Source organism: Rana temporaria, chromosome 6, assembly GCF_905171775.1.
Source record: "Rana temporaria chromosome 6, aRanTem1.1, whole genome shotgun sequence".
NCBI lineage: Eukaryota > Metazoa > Chordata > Amphibia > Anura > Ranidae > Rana > Rana temporaria.
Genome location: NC_053494.1, coordinates 40,350,120 through 40,368,278, shown reverse-complemented (window position 1 = coordinate 40,368,278; position 18,159 = coordinate 40,350,120). Strand labels below are relative to the sequence as shown.

The 18,159-nt window shown below is 42.5% G+C and overlaps 1 long non-coding RNA gene across 1 annotated transcript in view; it reads left to right on the top strand.

Annotated features, from left to right (window-relative positions):
- The window catches only part of LOC120943411, a 432,597-nt gene extending 415,092 nt beyond the window's left edge, over positions 1-17,505 (top strand). The window contains exon 4 of the long non-coding RNA XR_005750286.1: positions 17,346-17,505. This is a non-coding gene — a long non-coding RNA (uncharacterized LOC120943411). The remainder of the gene's footprint in view (positions 1-17,345) is intronic.
- Positions 17,506-18,159: the final 654 nt, after the last annotated feature.

Below are 18,159 nucleotides of genomic sequence, written 5' to 3'. Positions count from 1 at the left end.
CACGTTCTTCGTTCTGTGTGTCAGGTATGCATTACATATTCATGATGGAAGTCATGAAACAGTATTGAAAAAATAATTTCTCAATGACAGCTGAGAAAGGCCTCCTGCATAGAAATACCTGAAAGGAAACAGTCTATTTAGACCATAGCAGTTCATTGCTTACCTATAATAAAAATGACAAGTGAGATGTCATTGGTCATTGTATTCCTATATATTGTATGTATTTATACACCTCTTGCTTAAAGCTGAACTCCAGACAGATATGAAAAATGGATATAGTTATGTATGCAGCTTGTTTCACCATGTTCTTCCTCAAATGGATTTCTGAATGGGAGGTTTTACTTTCTTTATAAAAATCTAGTGAATCTCAGTGTAATGAGAAAAATTGCAGCATTTGTATTCCCTAATGATAGAAACAGAGCCAGGAAATTATATTTTGTGTATTCTTTAAACCAACTGTATAACGCACCTGGTTTTGTCAGGAACCATAAACCAGGCAGAGACAGAAAATTCAGTTAAAATCCCACCTTATAGAATAGCAGAAAATAACACAGTACAGGAACGTAGTCGAAAACTCAAGCCAGGGTTTGGATGCCAGAACGGGTAATCAGATGAGCTGGGGTCAGGAAGCCAGAAGTCAACATAGTAAGGAGCAAAAACAGGAACAGGTATTGGAAGAGAAGTCAGCCAGGCCAAGTCATACACTGAAACACAGTGGAGATCATAGACCACTCAAGGGCAGGGAGGAAATGAGCAAAGCTGTTTAAATAGCCAAAAGGGGCTGGCTGAAGGCTGGACTAATGAGGCAGATAATGGTAACCAGGTGAGTCACTGTGGAAACATTGAGTGGTTGGTAAATAACCGACAGCTGAGCAGCCTCTGTGCAAAGAAAGGAAAGAAAGGAGATGCTCATAAATTACAGGAGCCCAACCCTCACCAGATTGCCATTGCAAAGCAACCTGAAGTCTTTCATTTGGTTGACCTATTCAGTTTTAGAGAATTACATCATCTGTATATTGAAATATTACCATTACATTATCAGGGGTTTTAATTTAGAAAAATTGTCAATGCTTGGTTCCTGGAGTCTGAGAACTATTACTATTGTGTTATGTTGTGTATCTGTTGTTCAGAGCAGAGCTACAACAAGGTACACTTTATGACCAGATTTGAAGACCTCTCAAAATAATTTAATTGGGGTGTTTATAGTGATGGTAAATTAAGCATTTTCACACATGTGGAAATAATTTGGGGACGGCTCTTTTCTTTTCCGTTAAGATTACACTCCTGTGCAGCCAGCTCTACAAAGACATGGTTTGATGAGTCCAGAGTGCGTAAATGTAGATGTCCTTCAGAAAACCCTTACGTCAACCCTATTGAAAACCTTTGACATAAATTGGAACACTGATTGCGAGACAGGTTACATCTTCCAACATCAGTACCTGACTGTACAAATGCTGTGTTGACTGAATGGTCACAGATTTTAACAGACAGTTCTAATTCTTGTGGAAAGCCTTCCGAGAAGAGTGGAAGCTGTTTTAGCCATAAAGAGCGAGGGGTGTCAACTACATTTTAATGCCCATGGTTTTGAAATGGAACATCTGACAATCTCATGTAAGAGTGATGGTTAGGCGGCTATATAGTATAAGTGATACCCCTTAGCATTCTTTGACTTGGGAACATCTTCATAAAACATTAGGCACTGCGGTTTGATTTAAAGAAAGAATTGATTTTACCAATGTAATTGAGATGTGCAGTGTAATTCACATATACTTCAAAAGGTATATTTCATTTTTATACTGAAACAAAAAAATATTTCTTCTATGAAGCAATGTCTCCTCACGTTCAAATAAATCAGACGCTCTAGAGATCGGTAACCCACAACCAGTATGCACTGTCATGTGGGTTAGAAAAAGCATATTAGAAAACAAACTCAGCTTTCCATAGAATTAGAAATCTGACACACCAGATAAATTTGTGTCCAGAGCAAGTAACTGGAAAATTAACTTTCTATCTTAAATTCAATGAAACACCCATGCAGGCTGCCGAAATAGAAGCATTGATGTTTAAAACATATGAGAGGTTTTAGACACTGGCACTCTTGTAATGTAAAATACCAAGGACAAAACAAAACGCAGATGCCTTTAAAATGCACATATCAGTAAATTATTCTCTTGCTTATGAAAATATTTGCATCATTGAATGTATAATGTAAGCGGTAACATAACATTCCAGAGCACGGCACTGAAATCAAACCCATTGCTTGTGCAGCGAGGGAAGTTTTGCGTTTGCATATGACTATGTTAATGTCTCCTCGTAGTGTCAGGGGTTAGCCAATTAAATGAGTAATATCAAATACAGACAACCATACAGAATTGTTAATATCACATTATGTATTAAGCTTAGTGATATGGATTTTAGCCCTTCCCTTTTAAAATGGCAAGTGACAAAAAAACAAAGAAGGAAGAAAATGATGGAGAGATGGCGGGAAACATTGAAAGAGAATGGGAAGAAGAAGGAAAGAGAAAAGGATGGGTAGAGTGAGAGAGCATGGATGAGGGGAAAGAGGAGAGAAAAAGAAAGGGGTGGTAGGAACAAAAAGGACAAACCAGAGCTGGAAAATTTAATATGGTGAAGCTATACAAGATAAAAAAATACCACCAAGGAATTGTAGGTTACATAGTTACATAGGTTGTAGGTTGCCTTTCTTCTCTGTCAAATACACCTGGGGCTACCATTGAAGACCTCCTTTTAAAAATTAATGTTGACTGGCTAGTACTGTATGCTGACCCCTTGGCATCAGCGTTTTCTGCGTCACTGACACCAAAACATCAGGACCAGACTTACCATTGGGCTTGACTGGGCTTAAGCCCATGGGCCCCGCCCAATAGGGGGCCCCTTACATTTAAGTTTTTTCAATAATACGGCAGTCATTTAAAGTGGTTGTAATGCAAACCCTTGGACACAACATTGTCTTAAAAAATAGCCCATAACACAGGCAGCTAAACATTTGCATGACGTCACCGCTCTTGCGCACATTAGCCCCTCTAAACCGACATATAAAGCTTGCCGGAATGCAGTCTGTGAGAACTTCCCCTCTGTCCGGCACAGAGGAGAAGTCTTGCGGTGTTTAACTCCTTCCACTCTTCCTGATACTCCACCGTGTGACTAAAGAAGATGTCACAAAAGGGGAGTGAAAGAAAACACCATCCGCAGACACAGTCAGCAACTAATGGATACGGCACATGCGAGATTACCTATAGGGACACAGTAAGGGCAGAAGCGACATCAAAATTTGAATCACATAACAGCAGTACGAATGGCGCTTGTGATACCCAGAAATACAGAGAATGAAACCATCCTAAAAAAGTTATTTGCAGGCCTCCTTTTTGGGGTATATATATATATATGTATTGCATTGCGATGAGCTGTTATAACTTAATAATTGAATCGTCCGGGGTTTACTTCAGAATCGTGATCTCTATTTTTATTCTCAGTTTATCCAGAATTGTGTAGCTCTAATACAAAGCTTGTGTATGTATCATTTTGTTCTATTTAAAGTAATGTATAGAAAGTAGGGCCCGAAAGTGACTCAAGCCCAGGGGCCCCCACCACCCTAAGTCCTGCCCTGCAGAACATGTATGCTGATCAGTAAAGTCCACAAAGTGTCAAGAGTTCTTATCTTCCTATTTGTTCGGGGTCAGTGTCTCAAATTATTGAAGCCCAGAGGTTAGCATCGTAGCCAGACAACTTTCATTTGCAGAATGAGAGGTTCACAGTGGCAGATTCACTTGTTCTTGCAGTAAAGGGTTTCTTTAGTTATATAAGGCTGACTGTGTACAGGAAACTGTTTAGTTACAGTGGGAGAGCAAGAGTGTTAGGCGAGCCAGCTGCTATGTTCCATATCGTGATTCATCTAAAACATCAATTTTATAAGTCACATATGAACCACTGGACTTTACTGTATATTGTACTTTATGGAAGTGTGGTTCTGCTGATGATGTTTGCTCCACTCTAAGTACATTTCTAATCTTGTCAGTTTCCGACAGTGAATGACATGAGTCACTGATAACACAGCATCAGGCAACCAAAGATGCATCATTTTTCACATAGAAATTCAACACCTCCTGTAGATTTATGACAAGCCAATGTTTTTTGTCTTGCAACTTTTCAAGGCTGACATTGTGGTGAAGCTACCTATTGTATTTCATTACAGTGGAGTAAAAGAAGAACCAATGGTATAATCCTCAGCCCATATGTTCAGGTCTCATGTCTAAAGACGTTGACTAGTAACACAGTAGCAGAGCCCATTAAGCTCCACTTCCAACAACCACCTAGGTTTCTGGGCATGCCCATGGACAATAAATGTCTCAGCTTTCTTCCTACAGCAGCTTAGGGAGGCCACAACTGATGAGACAAAGGTAGCTAGGCAAGTGATCTACAGGTGAGAGGTCCCCCACTGTCTACAGGTGAGATCTACAGGTGAGAGGTCCCCCACTGTCAGGACCAACACTAAAGCAGTGGGTACAAAAGCTAACAGCATGCAGCTTCTACCTGCTACAGTCAGAATATACTGATCAGTGGCTGCAGCCATTGATCAATGGAAAGTTTTCCAACATGTCCCTTCAACAAGTTAACTTCTGTAGCATATCGATCCACATTAGGTCACCCTCTGGTAGATGTAAATCCTTGAATGTTCCAGCACTTCCAAACAAGTCAATATGGATATACAGCAGTGGCGACTGGTGCTCAATAATTTGGGGGGGGGGGGGCGGCAAACCAACACCACCTCAACTCCGCCGGATGGAAAGGATGGAAGGCCTCCTTACCTTATTATGGAATGACACTCTGTTCTCCCCTGTCTGAACCGGGGAGTGCTGGAAGCAGTGGCGGCTTGTGGGTCGGGCTTCCCCTAATCTCTTAAAATGGGGCTTGGCTTTGAGGGAGCCGGAGCCTCAGACCGGCAGGGGGACCAGTGGTGGTCCTTCAGCACCTGGGACATGGCCTCCCGGATACAGGCGGGGATTTCTCATCCATTGTCCTGCCGTGCGGGTCCTACTTGCAGATCCAAAGGCTCCTTAGCAATCCTCACCCCTCCGACCCGGCCGGGGACAGCGGAGAGTCCGAGTCAGAGTTTGAAACGTGGGACAAGTAGCTGGCCAGTGTCCGGCCGTGCGTCACCTCCCTCTTCCTCCCTCTTGGCCAATAGAATCGCTTTGCCTTTCGGCCAATCGGGAAATGGGTCTCAGGAGAATCAGTGTGAGAATAGTGAATATTCATTCGCTATTCTCACACAATTGGATGGGCCCACCCTTTTTTGAAGTCTATTAGAATCTCTAGCTCAAATTTGTGCTTCAGAAAAAAAACACCCCCCTCCATTGGAATCCATGGTTCGGCGACCTGTATGTAGATCAGGGGGTCAGATGCATGGATAGGGGGCGGCCCCTGTGAGCCTCTAAAGGATTGGTCACCACTGATATACAGTATATGCCATTTTCTTATGAATTGATTTATTTTTTTCTACACATGTTAAAGCATATATAAGTTCAAGGAAATGTTTTAATATATTACAGCTTACCAGTCTTCAGCTGTGGTGGCTGCATTCATTTTCTTTTTCAGACTGATAATAAGTTCAGCAAGAACAGAAAATACATGTTGATCTTGCCAGAAATGTAATGACCTTGTTTCTTCCTGTCAGCTGGACAGACAGCAAACGATATTATAATTTTTTGGCTTAAACTACCATTCTCATTAGCCTTAAAGCAGAGTTCCAGCCGCCAAAAAGTATTTTCTTCTGGGGGACACACAGGTCTCAGAAGGCAGCAGGGGAAAAGGAGGAGAGCTCGAGGCAGAGGAGGAAATTATGTAGCTTGCCGCTGGGATGGAAGTACACCTTTGTACTTCATAAAAGGTAATAAAAGGAAAAAAACAAGGGATGGAGGGGTGGATTTTAGTTTAGGACCTAGTAGTGTAGTTGGGTGGAACTTGGCTTTAACGTAATGGAGATGAGCTAAAGCAGACATGTTTCAAGACCAGCCTGTGTAACAATCAAGGCTCCCTCCATAGAAACACTGAAATAATGAGAGTAGTCACCCAGGGACAGGAAGCATGTCATTTAAAGGATTACCATAAAAAAAAAGGGGGGGGTGAATAAATGAATACAACCACATTATCTAAGAACTAGTGATATATTACATCTTGTTATTGGGTTTAGGTATCTCCAAAATACGCCCCTTTCTAACCAATGACACTACAAAGCTCCTAGTTTACTCCCTGGTCATCTCTCGCTTTGATTACTGCAACTCCCTTCTCATTGGATTACCTTTACATAGGCTATCCCCCCTTACGTAATAAATGCTGCTGCCAGACTCATCCGATATATCAATCGCTCAGTGTCGGCTACTCGTCTCTGTCCAATCCCTCCGTTGGCTGCCACTCACCCAACAAATTAAATTGAACATACTAACAATAACTTACAACGCCATCCACAACTCGGACCCCCAGCTACATCGCTAACTTAGTCTCAAAATACCAACCTCTCTAGCTCCCTCGTCTCCTCCTCCCATTCTCACCTCCAGGACTTTTCCAGAGCCTCACCCATCCTATGAAACTCCCTACCCCAATCTGTCCAAATAGTTTGCTTTTAGACGATCCCTGAAAACCCTCCTTTTCAGAGAAGCTTATTCTGCCCCCTCCTAACAACTGTTCTTTTGTTTTCTCCCCCACAGCTATTCCTTTTTGTATTACTTGACCCTCCCTCCTAGATTGTAAGCTCTAATGAGCTAGGTCCTCTGATTCCTCCTGTATTGAATTTTTTTGCAAATGTGCTGTCTGCTTTCATGTTGTAAAGCGCTGCACAAACTGTTGGTGCTATATAAATCCTGTATATTAATAATAATAATAATAGTAGATATGCTGTAGTAGAAAATAGTGAAACATACAGGCTGTCATAGCTAACATCCCCTAGTTGCCTTTCATACATACTTGTTTGCTTTTGTACATTCTATTAATGATCTGGAAAAACTATGTAGACAAGACCTTTTGGCTCTGACTTTTTTGATCTACATACAATGCATATTTAATGTCAATGCTTTAGAAGTTACCCGTGACTAAAGCCTAGTATACACGGACTGAATAGAAACCAGCCCACATCCGGCCTGTGTGTAATGCAGTCGCTCCGACAGAATCCGGTTGTTCGGCCAGCTTCTGACGAAGGGGTATGACCGAAAAAGGTCTGCCAATCAGCTACTGTTCAGAGCTCTCAGTCAATAGCCAGAGTGTTCTGGTGGGGGAGCCGCCAACCTGTCAAAACAGAACAGAACAGCAGGGGAAATCGTTGTACTATTGTCGGATAATTAGTACACCTGCTCTTCCGAGCTCTCAGTTTAGCACTGCTGGGTTGAACTAAAGAAAACTACTAATGTGTACTAGGCTTTAGCTCAGAAGGATGGTTCTTAGGTGGAAACAAGCATGATATGGTGTCCCCAGCAATACAATTGGTCAGATGAAGTGACGTCATTGGTTTGCAGCACACAGTTTGTTATTTGGCTCCAGGAACCGGTACCTGGTATGCCTATACTAAGCAAAGGAGACTTAGAGAAGCTTGGGAGCAGTGGGATCAAACAATATTGTTTAACCGTACATATGGTGCATGCTCTGTGTTAGAGCTTTCAAAAGGACTAAAGACAGTGGTCCAAACCTGAAGCCAGTGGTTAAGTGATCAAGCCAGTGGTCAGGCAACTAGTATTTTCTGCAGTCCCTGTATGTCTCCCATGACAAGTCACACTAATCAACCCAGGGTGGAAAAATGTAATGAGATTTAGATGGTAGCATAGAGGAAAATTATAACTGCATTCTCCCTTAGTACATTCACCAATTTGTGCTGCTTTCCCTCTGCAACGAAGACATGTAAAACTAACCTGAGACCAATATAATAAGCACTGGAGCTGACTGATGGAAAATGGAGTAAAGTGTAAATAGAGTTATTTTCCATAGCAATCAACCACATTTTAGTGGATATCTCCGCTGATACAATCAGAAATGTAGCTATGGGCATTTCCAACTTTAAGTGCTCCAGTTTTTATAAATTAGTTTCAGCCCGAATAAAAATTCAACACATTTTTGGTTATTTGGAGACGAATCCGAAACTCTGAATGAAATAGTAACAAATTTGGTTGAAATTAGTTTAACTTTGTTTCATATTTTCATTTTCTAACCGAATGGCTCTGGAATATCGTATATACTTGAGTATAAGCCGACCCGAATATAAGCAGAGGCACCTAATTTTACCACAAAAAAATGGGAAAACTTATTGACTCGAGTATAAGCCTAGGGTGTCCATCTGCATGCCTCACTGTGCCTCACTGTGTCCATGTGCATGCCTCACTGTGTCCATGCCTCACTGTGCCCATGCCTCACTGTGCCCATGCCTCACTGTGCCCATGCCTCACTGTGTCCATGACTAGACTGACGTTTAACATGGAAGTCTATGGAAGGGTTGCCCGGCTTTGAAAAATCCGTGCTCTCCGGCCACAGGTCCCCCGGACAACAAACTTTGCACACTTGTAGAGGAAGAATGGGGCTACATGTGCGCCAGGGGGTTCAGGGGACCTACGGCCGGCCAGTACCGGGTCCCCAAAGTCCGGGAGATCAGGCGCAAAAAGGTGACTCGAGTATAAGCCGAGGGGGGCATTTTCAGCACAAAAAAAGTGCTGAAAAACTCAGCTTATACTCAAGTATATACGGTAGATTGGGGGGGGGGGACACTGTTATTTCTCAGAATTTTCTTTCACCAGCATTCTTTTGTTTGCATTTCAGCTCTCAGTAGGGAAGCCTGCTGAAAGCTGATGAGTCATCGGTTGTTAAGGACACAGCAGCCAGCTTCCCGGCCCGCTCCTTAACAACCAGCTACTTTTCACACAGAATTTGAATCGGTCGATCATTTTTAGATCAATACAAATTCAAATTGTAATTCATTAGAAAGTTAATCAACGTAACGACATTTAATGAAATGAAACTAAATTAATAAAATTCTGAAATGAATCCACAAAAAGAAATTAGTAACATAACTAATCTATCCGAAACAAAACAAAATGTTTTTTTTTTTCCGTTCTACACATGTCTACTAGTTATAGCTACGTCCTGAGCCTCCGTGAGCCTTATAATTAAAGTGACACTAATCAATATCCTTATTCTCCATAAATAATCCATACACATCCACTAATTAATCACCTTGTAATCAATTTTTCATTACATTTTTTCCCATTGTGTGTTTCTGTCTCTATGAACTCCTGAACCCCTCCTGTTCTCTCACTTCAGTTTGTTTAGAATGAGCAGTGCACATTGGTTGCAGTCATGTGCGCCGTTCTATACACACTACACATCCCATAGTCCCTAGTTCATCTTGGAAGTAAGCATGAGAGGGTGGCTACATTCATATTAGGGATGAACATCGGGCGAATACTGAACATTATGGGGCGTTCGCATCAAATTTGAGTGCCGCGGAACGCCCCATAATGCACTGTGAGATCGCAGTGCATTGGCGTCTTATGATTGGCCAAAGCATGCTTCTGACCTGCATGCTTTGGCCAATCACAGCGTGCTCTGCTGAGAGAGCCATAATTGGCCAACGACAGGGTGCCTTTGGCCAATCATGGCTCAGGGGGCTAAGTCCACACCCCACACTATATAAGGCTGCTTACTCGGTTTTATTTCTTTCCTTTTTTTTTTTTACTTTACACCAGAGGTTTTGAATTCATTCCATGATCCAAAATCGTGAAGTTAGGTAAACTGTCTTAAAATTATTTGTGTATCTGCATCCCCTGGACATTCTCACCCCTTGCCAATGACCCAAATATAACACACCCACCTTCCAGACAATCCTGGCCAGATTCTGTCCACCTTTAGAGCAGTCCTGCCTCTAATTTTGCAGTAACCACGATGTCTCCGATCCTCATTTAATATACTTTTTTGAGTTACTGCACATGCTCTGTATATCAAAAAAGAGGTGATGCTGTGATCTCAGGATGAAGCATCATCTGGACAGAGTGACTAGCTGTGGGACGGTCCAGGCAAATCCAGGAGAGTTGCCATCTGTATTTGATGTGATAGAAAAAGACAGAACAGGAAGTGAGGGTCACACAGACAGCAATAAAGAAAGGAATCAAACTGAAAAAGCTTAGAACCTCATGATTTTATTGTTGTCTGGGTCACCAAGAAGGAATGTTGCTCCAGGTATCAGAACAGGAGCAGAGAAATCTCTTCTAAGGGGACAAAGACAGCATTTACATTTAGAAATTAGCATTTAGGCTCCTTTCACTTGGTCGGACTGTTCAGGTCTGCCTGTCAGTTTTGTCAGGGAACCTGAACGGCCGCTCCATGCAAGCCTATAGAGAATCAGATGTCAGCGGTGACATGTCGGCTGACATCGACCCGATCCGATCTACAAAAATCAGACGTATGGCGATACATCGCCATCTGTCCATGGTGGATCAGATCAGGTGAGATCTGATGTAAACGGACATGCTGTCCGTTTTCATCAGATCTCTCCGAAGGAAACAGCGGCGCTGGACAAGGCCCTCCCCGCTCAGTGAGCAAAGAGGGTCCTATCATCCGTCGGCTCAGCGGATATCAGCGGAGAGATCTCGAAGAGATCTCCCGCCTCATCTGAATGTAGCCTTAGCCAACAGGGACACAGATGGCAACAAAAAAATATATATTTGAATTGTGACCCTATAAGGAAGATTTTCCCTCATTTGCCTTTCAAAGTGACATATCAAAAAAATAATAGAAGAGGAAACCCTCACAATTGCGAAGGAATCAAACAAAGAAAGCAATAAATTAGCATGGTATCACATAATTGATTTCATATATATATATATATATATATATATATATATATATATATATATACACCCGTATTTATCGGCGTATAACACGCACCCTAACTTTAAAGCCCTGTACACACAATCCGATACCTGATGGAATCTAATCCAATGGATTTTTTCGTCGGATATCCGATGAAGCTGACTTTCATCAGTCTTGCCTACACACTATCAGTCAAAAATCTGACCGTGCCAAAACGCAGTGATGTTAAACACTACGACGTGCTGAAAAAATTACGTTCAATGCTTCCGAGCATGCGTCGACTTGATTCTGAGAATGCGTGGATTTTTTGACCAATGGACTTCCATAGGAAAAATTTAAAACATGTACTTTTTTTTCACCGATGGATGGGTGGGACCCACACACGAACGGTTTGTTCGATGAAAACAGTCCATCGGTCTGTTTTCATCGGACAAACCGATCGTGTGTACAAGGCTTAAGAAGAAAGTTTAAGGAAAAAAACTTTCCACAGCCCCCTACGTATAACACGCAGGCACAGTTTACCCTCTATTTTCAGGGTAAAAAAGTGAGTGTTATACACCAATAAATACAGTGGGCCATATTCTCAGAGAAGTTACGATGGAGTATCTCAGGATACTCCATCGTAACTCCCTTTTTTGGCCAGTGTATCTATGCTCCTGATTCTCAGAATCATTTTTGCATAGATACACTTAAGATCCGCCATCTGTAAGTCACTTACACTGGCGGATCTTAAATGCAATGACGCCGGCCGCCGCTAGATGGCATTTACGTGAAGGAGTCATTTGCATATGCAAATTATCCTTCTACGCCGATTCCCGAACGAGTTCGCGTCGCGTAACCGTCGCTAACGTCGTTTGCGTAAGCGGAAACTTACCCCTGCTATATGAGGGGTAAGTTTCCGCAAGTCTCGCGTAGGCCATGTTACGGATGGCGTCGGGTCCCCGTCGTGTTTTTTCGTCGGATACGTCGTTTACATAAGTCGTTCTTGAATACGACTTTACGTCAATGACGCACACGTCGAAGTCATTGACGTTTTCCGCCAAGTGCTATAAAAAGTCCTCTGTTCAGTGTTCTGCCAATCACGGATGCCTTCTCATCCTCGGACGAGAGGACATCCGTGATTGGCGGAACACTGAACAGAGACCCTGCTGGGAAAATTAGAGTTCCGCCTATCACGGAACAGCCTGAGGAGGAGGCACGGCTTTTGAATCATCGATGCCCGCAGTCTGGAAGCCAAAATCTGAAAAGAAAGTAAGGTAGGGAGATCGTCTTGGCCGGCACAGTGGAGACATGTGGTGGCATAGTGGAGGCATGTGGTGTCACAGTGGAGGCATGTGATGGCACAGTGGAGGCACGTGATGGCACAGTGGAGGCATGTGGTGGCACAGTGGATGTCATCCCCTACTGGTCAATCAAAAGGCTGAAAATCCGGGACCCGGGGAGAAGATGACAGCAGCCAGAGAACTGGAGCATGCGCACTGGGCTTTTTGCAGCCCGGCGCATGCCCAGTTCTTTTGCATCGGGGGCGCGCTTCATTTGAATAGAAGCCGCCCCCTTGGAGATCCGCCAGGCTACGCCGGGACACTTACACTCCGCTGTCCCAACTTATGGAGCAAGTGGTTGGGGAATACAACACCTGCTCCAGTAAGTGTAAGTGCCCTAAGCGAAGCAAGCGGAGATTCTTTGAGAATATGGCCCAGTATCTATATATATAATTAAGGAAGACAGTTTGCACTGTGTCAGTAGAAAGAATAGCCGGCAAAACTGTAATCCTTGAAGTGTCGTTTATTGGTACATCAGAGTGACAATAAAACAATATTGTATTTTAAATTTTATATATTTGTGCACTTATTTGAGTCATGTCTATATCAAGTTGATGCCATTTTTTTTATTATTTATATGGTTGATTTAGTGGATGAACGCCCCTGTCTTTCTTAATTACATTGTCTAAGCAGGGTATTCAGGCTTTTACGGGTGCTGCTGCGAATTTAGATCTTAGACTGGGTTTTACAATATATATATATATATATATATATATATATATATATATATATATATATATATATATATATACTTATATATACAACCTAGCTCAACCATCTCAGCCATTCTCTGCAATAGATTAAAGTTATTAAATTAAAGTATATGTGAACCCGCATTTTGTAGAACAATCCACTCAGTTTAGGATAGAATTGAAAGGCAAAACAACTGTGCACACATAAAAACAAATTATAGATCCCCTTTTCCTTTTTTTTTTAATTATCACATTCCCTCTGTTTCCAGCTGCATAAGGGGCTTGAAGGCTTGGACAGCTTAGGAAGAAGAAACAACAGCACATTGGTTTTCCAAGTGAATGGCTGTGCAGGGGGTGTCAGCACAAGTCTGATCATTGGAGGAGAGCAGCCTGAGTTCCCAGCACAGCCAGAAAACTGACCTAGCTGTGCTCTCATCACTAGTGTGGTACATTTTTATTAGGAAAGCAAGGGCCTGGCAGGAACACCAGGTATTTCACCCAAAGGAAGCAATACAAAGAGAACAGGATACATTGGCATGGTACATGGTAGAACAGGCACATACCAGGAATATAAAATGTTGGGAATAATATATTCTTCTTAAAAAAAAAAGCCCTCTTGCTGTGTTCAGCTCAGGCCTGCAATACACGGTGCTACTTCTAATCACAAAGCTCTCTACCGCTACATCATTGTACATTCTAAATTAATAAGCAGCGGGGCTTAGCGTGTCTGCTGAAATGTTGGCTTACTTTTTAAATTCAGCTTTATTTTGTTGAAAGTCTGTAAATACATGTCAACCCCCTTCCATGCTAAAATGTACATTTGCAGAACTTTTAAACACCTCTAATAACGGAGCTGAGTGCTGTTATTGTAATATGTCTTCTGTAGAAAAGTCAGCACATTCTACAGCCATATTTAAGATCATTTAGAAAATTACCTTTACGGTTTTGTTAGTGTTTTGTGAATATGTTCTAGTAATGACAGTAATTATTATTCAGCGTTTAATATACTTAGAGGCGAGAAACGATAAATCCTGTCTGACGCAAGAGCCATAGGGAATGCACACCAAGCCATCAAACAATGGAAAATAATAATAATAAGCCAAGCTATTGCCATATGAAGGAATGCTTATTGCCCACACTATGGGCCGGATAAACTAAGATCAGGGGTTGTTGAAGAATGTGACTTTTCGTACATGACATCTTTTTTTTATGTTAAATAAAACATTATGTTGCAGTGCATATAAATTATTTGCTGCATACAGTAGAATGTGTAACTGTCTTGCATCATCATCCTTTTAGCGCACTACTGCACATTGCTATTGCTGAAAATATTGGCATCCTCATTTGCTGTACTATTTGTTTATTTAGTGCAGACTGAAACTTTTTGAGCAAAAAGTTAAACTTAGGATATCTTTACAATTGCCTCACTAGTCCTATCTTTCATTTCAAACCCTTTGGCATCCCAAAAAAAAACAGGTTTCTGTGTACCAAATATTAAAAAATAGTTTATCTGCCCATACTGTGCGTGTAAATCTTTTTGCTTTTCATTAAACGTTGTTATATGTGTTTATTAAGGCAGTTCAAGAGAATGTTGTGATGTACTGTAACCGCTAATAGCCAATCAAATTGCAGTTTACTTAAATCAACTCATGTTAAATATGATATTTGATTGGTTGTTATGGTGTACTGCCTTATTAAAGCGGGAGTTCACCCGAAAACATTTTTTTAACCTTAGATTAATGCTCATTTTGTCAAGGGGAATCAGGTAGTTTTTTTTTAATCTAAGCAGTACTTACCGTTTTAGAGAGCGATCTTCTCCGCCGCTTCCGGGTATGGTCTTCGGGAGCGGGCGTTCCTATTTGATTGACAGTCTTCCTACAGGCTTCCGACGGTCGCATCCTCTGACAGCACGTCGCATCCTCTGACAGCACGTGGAGCTCTGTGTTTACACACAGAGCTCCACGTCCCTGCTGTCTTACCGACGATCGCGTTTACCCGGCGGACATCGCGGCCGCCAGGTACACGCATCGGGTGCCCAGCTATGCGCCGGGACAGTGTTTACCCGCTGCGCACCCCCCAGTGGCGCACGCGGGTAATGCTTTCAAATGACGCGCTGTTGACGTCTTTTGTCAATAGCGCGGGTCTCAAGTGGTTAAGACAGGCTTTGATGAGTGTGGGAGGAACTCAAGTGACCTGCACTGAGCCTTGACCTCGATCTTACCAGACACTTTTGGAATGAATTGGACCACTAAATGCAAGCCAGGTCTTTTCTTTCAACATCAGTACCTTTTTTTCAGGGAAAAGTACAAAGAATATACAGTAAGCCAAAAAGGCTGGAGTGTACAACACTGACATACATATGCATATAAAAAGAGGCGGAAACAGGATCAAGAACCGAAAAACAAAGAATGTCATATACAGTACATAACTCACTTAAGATCATAGGCGTGTGCACAGGGTATGCCAGGTGTGCCCAGGCATGTTGCCCTGCTCCCCCATTTCCCCCACAGCACTACCAGCTTTCCTCCTCTCCCACTGGCTGCTGCGGGCACACACAGAGGGATGGTTTAGTATGAGGGGGGGAAAGGGGCCGGTAAGCATGTAATTTACCGACCCTTCCTTTTCGAAATGAACACAGTGAGTGATCAGTAGCGTGTGTTTGAGCTTCCTCCTAATGCAATAGGCTGCGCACACCTATGCTTGAGATAGTATCAGATCAGTAGCCAATGGGGGGTGGATCCAATAAGCCCCATAAGCTGAAAAAGTCAGGGATGATATGACATAAGATAAACACATGAGAGCAAAAGCAATTCTTCCCATCAATGACATTGTCGATGTCATAGAACGCTGCAGTTGGTTCATTCTAGGGCAGGGATATGCAATTAGCGGACCTCCAGCTGTTGCAGAACTACAAGTCCCATGAGGCATAGACAGTCACAAGCCTGACACCCAGGCCCTGTACACACGAGGAGACATGTCCGATGAAATCGGTCCGCGGACCGTTTTCATCGGACATGTCTCCTGGGATATTTTGGTCTGATGTGTGTACACACCATCAGACCGAAATCCCCGCGGACAGAGAACGCGGTGACGTGGCGGTGACGGTGACGCGGCGACGTGCGCAAACCAGGAAGTTCAATGCTTCCACGCATGCGTTGAATCAATTCGACTCATGCGCAGGATTTCGGTCCGCTGGTTAGACGTACTAACCAGCGGACATGTCCGACGGACAGGTTTCCAGCGGACAAGTTTCTAAGCATGCTAAGAAACTTTTGTCCGCTGGAAAAATGTCTGCTGGAAAACGGTCCGATAGGCCGTACACACGACCGAACATGTCCGCGGACATGCTCGGACATGTTCGGTCGTGTGTACGGGGCCCCAGAGGCATAATGGGACTTGTCGTTTTGTAACAGCTGGAGGTCCACTAATTGCATATCCCTGTTCTAGGGGATAGGAAAAAAAAGGGGGGGTATTGTTATGGGTCAAGGCTCACGGCCCACAAAAGAGATCCCTGGTGTCCCAACTACATGGGAAACAAAGGCCACGATTTACCCTCCTTCTCCCCTGGGCCAGATGATCAGTAACTTCTTCTTGAATGGGTACACATTCCCTTTGACACACTTCAAATTCTGATAGAGTGTGGGCTGTTATAATTTCAAAGAAGTGAAGGGTTACTCCTTATTATTGCACATGGCTTTTAAATGAGCTGTCACACAACCTTTTGCCAATTGTAATAAACCGTGTAATCTTTATTATAATTTTTGATTAAAAGAGCCCACAAATACATCATAACATTCCTTGTAGCAACGACCAGAGTTGATTAAATGGCAGAATGGGTCTTTACAACCCAGTAAGCCACAATATGTTACTGATTTACTGTGTGATTCTTATTAATTTATGAATATCTTACTCAGATCCAGTTGTGATGGCAGCCAGTGGCCTAAGAAACATTGCTTTCTGGCAAGTAGCATCTGATTAACCTACCTTTCCAGCTTCAAATAAAGCCACCTGAGCTACACCTCCGAGGTTCTTCAGAAATGTGCCTAAAACATGCTACTAGCGCAAGTCCTTTATCTCTGACACCTGTCTTGGATCAAAACCAACTTCACAGATGTATAATTTAGTATTTTGAAGTGACTCCCTTCTAATATTAATCTCATATCTATTCATACCCCTTTGATATCTCCCTCCTGTCTTGCCAGTCCACCTGCGGTCCCAGTCATCTGATGTTTCTAGCTTCGACAGTTCCATCTGCCCGGTGTCTGATTAGCTGTTTTGATGTCTTATATTATGAATGTTTATGTTCTCCAGTCGCCCTTTATACCACCGTTTAATCCCCACTGTTCTGTGCTTTTCCTCTTAGTGGTCCTCAGCAGGGAATAGCGATTATGATGTCCCTAAGTCTAGAGCACAGTTTGATATCCTAATTCCAATGACGTGATTATATCTTTCTTGTTTTATTTTCTAGTTTGCATTCTGGATTTGGAGTTTGATCTGAGAAGGCTCTTAGGCTGTAGACTTCTCAACGCAACAACAGGCCCTTAAATGAAGACTTTTATAACTGCCACAAGGAAACATAATTAAAAACTCAAGTACAAGTTTGTAATATCCGCTAAAAGAGCAACATAAACGAGGTAAGCCTCTTGACTTGTTTTGATTTTCCACTTATTGCTGCTGACTGCTATTAGGCAATATTATTAGCTCTGTAGATATGTGTGTCTTGCCTGTATTTTTTATTTATTTTTGTATTTTTTTATTTTGTTTGCCCAGTTTTCTTAATTTTAGCCTCGTACACATGAGGCAGGAAAAGTGCCAGGAGAGCATTTGGCCGGGAATCGTGTGTATGCTCCCTTAGGCCTCGTACACACGATAGGTTAACCAGAGGACAACGGTCTGATGGACCGTTTTCATCGGTCCAAACTGAACGTGTGTGGGCCCCATAGGTTATTTAACCATAGGTTAAAAAAAGCCAACTTGCTTTAAATTTAACCTATGGATTCCTAACCGATGGGAAAAAACGATCGTTAGTAGGCACAATCATCGTTTAAAATTCCACGCATGCTCAGAATCAAGTCGACGCATGCTTGGAAGCATTGAACTTCGTTTTTTTCAGCACGTCGTTGTGTTTTACGTCACCGCGTTCTGACACGATCGTTTTTTTAACCGATGGTGTGTAGGCACGACGGACCATCAGTCAGATTCATCAGTTAACTTATGACAACGGTCATTCAGACCGTTCTCATCGGATGGACTGATCGTGTGTACAGTACGAGGCTTAACAG